Below are 7,594 nucleotides of genomic sequence, written 5' to 3' on the forward strand. Positions count from 1 at the left end.
GGGATCATTTGAGGGGACTCTGTCTTTCCCCCACTCCCTGCATTGTATTCACGTAAACATTTATATTTGCAAAATTATCCCCATTTTACAAGCACTTTAGGAATTCATATTCTTTTTCCTTCATTCAACAAATATTTTAGTGGTTTCTATGTGTCAGGTGCTAAGCCATGTGTCCAGGAAACAGGTGGAAATTATGATTCCTGTGTATTGGTAACTCACATGGAGTGAGTTTAGTAGCAAGAGGGGAAAGAAAGCAATCATCACTGTTATTGTACAGGTGGCATGATTGAGATATGGAGGGATTGTGGCGGGAACACTGAGGAAGGACACTTAATTCACCCTGGGATGAGTGTTGTGGAGTTTCATCTTCAGAAGAGGAGATACTTCAGCTGAATAAACAAGAATTTGCCAGTTGGCCCCCATAAAATAGAGTTAAGGGGAACAGTAGTGCAAATTTGGCAATGTAGGGAACTACAGTTGATTCAAAAATGTGTGGTGGGGGAGTAGTGCCAGGGCTGGACTGAGTCACAAATCATTTACAAGCTGCACTGAGTGAAGGAAGAAAGAAAAGGGATTCGTACAGGGATTCAGTGATTTGTCTCTACCAAATGAAAGAATCGATTCGCACAACAAAATCTAAGCAGCCCTGTTACCCACAGCAACCCAAATCTTTTTTTTTTTTTTTGCCTCAGACCTGCCTCAAATAATATGACATTACTATCAACACATTAATGTTTAACATTAAAAATCCAACAGACAAAAACCAAAAGCCTATTCAGAATGTTGCACAACCGTCTCTTTGTGGGAAGAGGTTAAACACTGGGACACAAAGAAAGGTGTATATACAAAATCACCATTTCTACCAACGTAGCTCCGCCTCTGAAGGCGGAACAGGAAGGAGGCCCATTTCAAGGAAAATAAAGGAAGTGGCTTCACTGTTTTCAAAGAACTATTTCTGCCAACAGAGTGGATTCTTCTAAGGAATCCTTTTTATTTTTATTTATTTTTTATTTTTTATTTTTTTAAACATATATTTCTTTATTGGTTTCAGAGAGGAAGGGAGAAGGAGAGAGAGATAGAAACATCAATGATGAGAGAGAATCATTGATCGGCTGCCTCCTGCACACCCCCACTGGGGATTGAACCCACAACCCAGGCATGTGCCCTTGGCCAGAATCGAACCTGGGACCCTTCAGTCCGCAGGCTGACGCTCTATCCACTGAGCCAAGCCAGCTAGGGCAGGAATCCTTTTTAGGTGGAACATGGAAGAAAACTAAGAACAATTGGGGAGCTCTTGCTCTTGAAGCTTCTGCATCAGTGAAGAGGTTGTGAAGGTTGTCCAGTTAGGGCACCAAGGACTCAGTCCCATTCAGTAAGCATCATTAAGCATTCATTCATGCATTCATTCATTCAGCACATTTGTGTGACACTTTTGGGTGAACTATGATGTCAGGTGCCGTTGGGAGTAAAAGCCCATCGTACACCTTTAAAAGGCCTTCGAGTCTGAGGTCCAGAGTCAACCTTGACTCTATACTTGGGCAATCACTGTTTGACCCTCAATACCTACAACTGTAAAATGATGATAATTACAGCTCCAGTACATCATCACTGTGAGGATTAAATGAGATGACTCATGTGAAAGCTTTATGTAAACAGTACAGAACCTTGCAAACATTTGTAATAGGGTGAAAATTTATTCAAGGTGAATGTCCTTGGACGTTAAAGCAGAATTGATAGAAGTGTGTTGGTTGAACCCCTAATGCCTGGGATTGTACCAGGCATTTCTCAAGAAGAGAGTTGTGTGGTCTCTAGGGAAGGTAAACCTCACCCCTCTTAGGGTTTCTGCCTAGAAATTAGAATTAAATTGCCATAAACAGATGACCAAGAGCAAAGCAAACAGATCTTTACATGTACAGGGGAGCAGTGCATAGGAAATTGAAGGCCCAAAGAAGCAGTTAGAGCTGGACATTTATATACTAAGGTAGACAAAGAGTAGTAAATAGTGACAACGCGACAAGACAAGGGGGCTTGAGTTCTGGTAGTTAACACATTGCGGAACAGTAGTTTTATTGCTAGCTTTACCAGTGGCCAGATAAGTTTCTATTGAATGAGCACAAAAAAATGTTTTAGATAAATGTTAAAGGCATGCTTTAAAATTAATACCCATTGCATTTTGAAGTTATTTATTAGATGTTCTTACAAGCTAATATCTTTTTAAAGTATGATACTTTGTAAAACACTGTGTAATATGAAGCGAGAATTCTCATGGTCCATCCGCAATGTGTTAATTGTGAAGTGACTAGGAAGACAAGGGTCAGTTTAACAAGGTTTCTATAGATTTCCCTCATCCTTGACTTCCCTCTCTGGTGATCAGAATGTTTCTCTCCTTCTGGTAGATGGAGTGCATCTTTCACACTGGAGTTTCATTTGCCTTCGGGAAGAAAAAAGAAGATGAGCCTGCCCTTCTTGCATCTGAAATTTTTCAAGTGCTTTTAACTCGAAGTAATTCTCGTGCCCAAGTGGCATGTTTTGGGTTGGCATAGTCTGCCACCCTTCAGGTCAAATACATTTGGGAAATGCAGGATGATACAAAGTAAAACACAGTTTTCAGTCCTGTAAATGCTTCATCCGTTTCAAGGAGAGCGACTACATTGTGTTTCTTCCCCTAGGTCAATCCGACCTTGTATTCTATACCCACCCCACCCCACACCAGCATCTCTAGGACCTAGAGATGAACAGAACCCACTTTGGAAAAGACTGCTCTCCAGGGAGAAAAGTATTACCTTTATTTCAAGTTATAATCCATCGGCCTCTCAAAAAGCTGAGCTTTTTGTCAACAGATAATCTAGGAATTCACTCAACAACCTTACAGGTAGCGTTAAGACCCCACCACGGGAGGCAAAAGGGACACGGGCCAGTCAGCTCCTCGCCAGGGCCCTCGACTCCAGCATAGGATGGGGACAGGGCCCTGGCAGGGGAGCCCGTTAGTATTCCTTTCAGCGAGCCTCCTGCTGGCAAGGTGGTAGTAGATGCAAAACCACAAAAGCGAAGAGATGCGCTGATGCTCAAGGCGTTATAGTTGGGAATAAACACTAAGTCTAGTAACTAAGCCAAGGTTCTCCGCTTCCAAGAAAAGGTGCAGAAACATCTCTGACAAGAGAGACTGCTCCTTCCTTCACCGTTCAAAGAGGCTCATCCGGCCAGTGCGGTCCCTCTAGTCCCCTTCTATCCTTTATCTCTATTCTGATCCCTCAAAAACACTCCAAACTCAGATGCCTGGCTTCATCTCAGTCCTTTCCAAAGGGGAGTAGCTGCGAAGCTGGGGCCTTGAAGAGGCCAAGAATGGGGAGGGAAAAAATAATAAATAAAAATGAATGAGTGGACGGCGCAGGCGCAGTGTGCTCAGGTGCCCTGGCCTGCAAGCCCCCGCCGGCCCCGCCCCCGGCGCGCACCTCCCGAGGGGACGGGCGGGGAGGACACGGGAAACGGGGCGGGACCTCGGGCGCTGCGGCGCGGTGACCCGAGTCACATTCCCCCGGGGCAGCGACGGCAGGGCGCCCACTGCCCGGAGCAGGTAACCCGCCCGGGGCCGCCCGGGAGCGCAGAGTGGAGCGGGGCGGGCGCCCCGGGAGCCTTGCGCGGGGAGGGAGCCGGGGCTCAGGTGCGCTGTCGGGGCGCTTCCCCGGGCGCGCGGGGGCGCGGGGTCCAGCCGCCGCTGCCCTGGCTCCGGGGTCTGGCTCTCGGGGTTGGGGGCGGGGGTGAGAGCGTCCCGGGCCCCAGCGAGCAGACCCCTCGCCTGGTGCCCCGCGGGCTGAGTGCGCCGCGACTGCTCTGCAGGTTTTCTTTTTTGTCTCCAACTTTTTTTTTTCTTTCAATGTCGCCTTCCTTGGGGCCCCGGGTGACTATTCCCGAGCCTCCTCAGCGTCGCTTGCTCCCCGGAGGCCGGGGTTTGGGGTGGTGTTGGGGGGGTAGCTTAGGGTCCCGGCCGGGAGGGCACTGGCGCGCCCTGCGAGCTGGGTGGGCTGTGGGATCCCCGGCCGGAGGGAGGGAGACCCCGGCCCGGCCCTTCCTGAAGCTGCGAAGGGGTGTTAAAATGCCGCTTTCCTGTGGTTTTAGCAGAACACGAGTTATCTACCCAGCCAGGTTTTAGATTTGTCATCTATTTCTTCCACCTTTTTCCCCCTTTGCTATCACTGTGGATGGATTGCGGGGTATATTGCACACAGACGTCAGGTATAGGTAAGATAGATGCCAAGTCAAAAAAGTTTAGAATATTTAAAATACAGCATGAGAAAGGATTGCTTTTGAATTTAAAATATTACACTGATTCTAACTCCAGGTGGGCAGTTAATAGAGTTGGGGGGGGGGGACTTAAAAATATTGAGAGTTAATAACAACACCCCTATTTACCAATTTAATATTTTGTGATGTAACGTTATCATGGTTAAAAAATGTTTTTTTTTTAGGAGGAAATGTTGATTTTACTTGCTTTTGAGAGCTGGAATTCGAAATTTGCTTTTTAATTATCTTTTGTATTTAGTAGTTTTTGCTAATGACAATGAGTTACCTTTGTAACTGAAGAAAGGACATCATAAAAAATTTGCTCCTTTTCAACCCTTTACGAAAAAAAATTTTAAGTGTCTTGTATTTTTTTTTGGCTCCTGTTGAGTTATAATAAATAATTCATTTCATGAATTTAATTTACAAATAAAACTAACACATTGATAGACTAATTCAGTTTGAGAGAAAATGAGTTTGAGATTCTCACAAGACATCTGGCATTGCTGTCCAGCTGGCATCCTATCCTATATAATAAAGAGCTAATATGCTAATTAGACTGAACAGCTGGATGACCCTCCGGAGGACTTCCCAGGTCGAAGCCGGGGCTGTGAGGGCCGAGCCCCTTGCACGAATTATGTGCATCGGGCCTCTAGTTTTAATATATTGGTGTGGGGATTTTCTGCAGTCAGGAGCAGAGTTGTAGAAGTTGGAAGCATCTGGATGGTGGATGTTAATTCTGTGAGAGTGGAAGAAACCATTCAAATAAGAAGAGTAAGAAGGGAGGGAGATCGAGGATGGGACGTACCGATATTTAAGTGACAGGTAGGCACAGTGAAGGAAAGGAGGAGCCATCAGGGAAGGAGTGAAATTAGCGACAGAGGCGTCATAGAAACCGGGAGAGGGAAGAGGCTTAATGAGAGGAATCTCAGAGTCAAATGAGTCAGAAGAATCAGGAAGATAGGAGCTGATAAAGTGCCCATTGGCTTTGCTAATAAGGAGGGGGTCATCGATCTCAGCAAACATAGTTTAAGTGAAATGATTTGGATGGAAGCCAAATTTGAATGAATTTGAGGAGTAAATAGAAGATGAAGAAATAAAGATAGAGGGTAGTGAGTCCTTACTTTGAGAAACAAAGATTAGAAGTGACAGAGTGGGAGAAGGCAGTTTATAGTCAGATTGGAAAGAATAGAAGGAAAATGCCTTTATGTTAAAGTGTCTCTCACAGCATTGTTCCTCTCTCATGGCCAAGTAGCAAAAGCTGAGAACAAGTAGCTGAGCACATTGATAGAACTACAGTGTTTATAAGAACCTGTTTTATTTCAAATGCTGAGCGCCATTTTGGTGGTATTTTGGTCTGTTGGGTTCAAGTGCTGTTATCAGTGTTCAAGTCATATTGTAGCCAACTATTGGGTAGTATTTCACCTGAGTACATGGATACTCCCAACTTACTTTTTAAAAAATGTTATTGTTGACAGTATTACAGATGTCCCCCATTTCCCCCTCCTTTGCCCAACTTACTTTTTAAAAAATATTACTGATTTCATAGAGGAAGAGAGAGGGGAGAGAGAGATGGAAACATCAATGATGAGAGAGAATCATTGATCAGCTGCCTCCTGCACGCCCCCTACTGGGGATGGAGCCCACAACTCGGACATGTGCCCTGACCAGGAATCTAACTATAACCTTTTGGTTCACAGATCAACACTCAACCACTGAGCCATGCCAGCCGGGCTGCCCAACTTACTTTTAACTCATGTGACTCTTTCATGTATATCTCAGTGACTCTTCTAAAATTCTTATGGAGAAATCATGGTTTTACTAAATCAGAATCCATGAGGTATACATCAGTTAGGGCCTTTGCTTCAATAATTATTATGCATTCAAGAGAAAATGCTCTTTGATTAAAATTTTTTTGTAATGACTTCAGTCTCCATTGAACGTTTAATGTTTTTGTTATTCAGACAAGTAGTTTTATATGTATCTTACTTAGGAATATGCAAAAAATGGTTAAAATGGAAAGGGCCAATAATCAAGGGTCTACAACAGTGGTTCTCAACCTTCTGGCCCTTTAAATACAGTTCCTCACGTTGTGACCCAACCATAAAATTATTTTCGTTGCTACTTCATAACTGTAATGTTGCTACTGTTATGAATCGTAATGTAAATATCTGATATGCAGGATGGTCTTAGGCGACCCCTGTGAAAGGGTCGTTTGACCGCCAAAGGGGTCGCGACCCACAGGTTGAGAACCGCTGGTCTACAAGGTTGTAGAGCAACTGGAACTCTCATACTCTGCTGGTAGTAGTGTGAATTGGTACAGTCATTTTACATAACTTCCTGGCAGTATCTACTAAAGTGAAATATATGCATAAATTATGCCCAAAATATACCTGATAAATTCTAGAAAATGCCAATTAGTGTAAGTACAGAAAACAGATCAGTGGTTACTTGGGGAGAGGGACAAGGAAAAGTGAGGGGGAATGGGTTGAAAAGGGGCATGAGGAACGTTGGGGGGGTGGATGTATTCATTTTCTTGATTGTGAAGATGCTTTCATCAGTGTATACATAATGTCTGACTCATTTAATTGTCCATTTTAAATATGTGCAATTTACTGTAAGTCCATTGTACCTCAATAAAGCTATAAAGAAGAGTAAATAAAAAAAGAGAGTGGAAGAAGACACATCATTTGAGAAGAAATATACAGTTGACCCATGAACAAAGTGGGGCTTAGCAGTGCCCACCTCTCATGCAGTTAAAAATCCAGATATAAATTTGACCCCTCCAAAACTTAACTGCGAATAGCCTACTGTTGCCTTATTGATAACATAAACAGTAAATTAACAAACACATGTATGTTATGTGTATTAGATACTGTATTCTTGCATTAAAGTAAGATAGAAAAAATGTTATGAAGGAAATCACAAGGAAAATACATTACAGTATTATTGAAAAAAATCCATGTATAAGTGAACTCATGCCATTCAAAACTGGTGTTGTTCAAGGGTCAGTTGTCTTTATTTCTTTTAAATATTGTAGTCATTTCAGAATGATGGAATTATTGATATTTTTATTTTCTTCATATAGTCCTCTATATTTTCTACCACAGCCATGTATCTACTTAATTTTTTAAAAATATATTTTATTGATTTTTTTTACAGAGAGGAAGGGAGAGGGATAGAGAGTTAGAAACATCAATCAGCTGCCTCCTGCACACTCCCTACTGGGTATGTGCTACCAAGGTACATGCCCTTGACCAGAATTGAACTTGGGACCCTTGAGTCCTCAGCGACGCTCAGTCCACTGAGCCAAACC

At 43.4% G+C, this 7,594-nt stretch overlaps 1 protein-coding gene across 2 annotated transcripts in view; it reads left to right on the top strand.

The window, feature by feature from the left end:
• The first annotated feature begins 3,489 nt into the window (after window positions 1-3,489).
• Window positions 3,490-7,594, top strand: part of LOC102420131 (tandem C2 domains nuclear protein-like) — a 25,347-nt gene continuing 21,242 nt past the window's right edge. The window contains exon 1 of one of the 2 annotated variants that reach the window (XM_014450401.2): window positions 3,490-3,574. The gene's annotated coding sequence lies outside the window, so the exon portion shown is untranslated. The remainder of the gene's footprint in view (window positions 3,575-7,594) is intronic. The other variant, XM_006108374.3, reaches the window with a different exon arrangement.

The sequence above is a fragment of the Myotis lucifugus genome, unplaced genomic scaffold (assembly GCF_000147115.1).
Source record: "Myotis lucifugus unplaced genomic scaffold, Myoluc2.0 scaffold_2182, whole genome shotgun sequence".
Taxonomy (NCBI): domain Eukaryota; kingdom Metazoa; phylum Chordata; class Mammalia; order Chiroptera; family Vespertilionidae; genus Myotis; species Myotis lucifugus.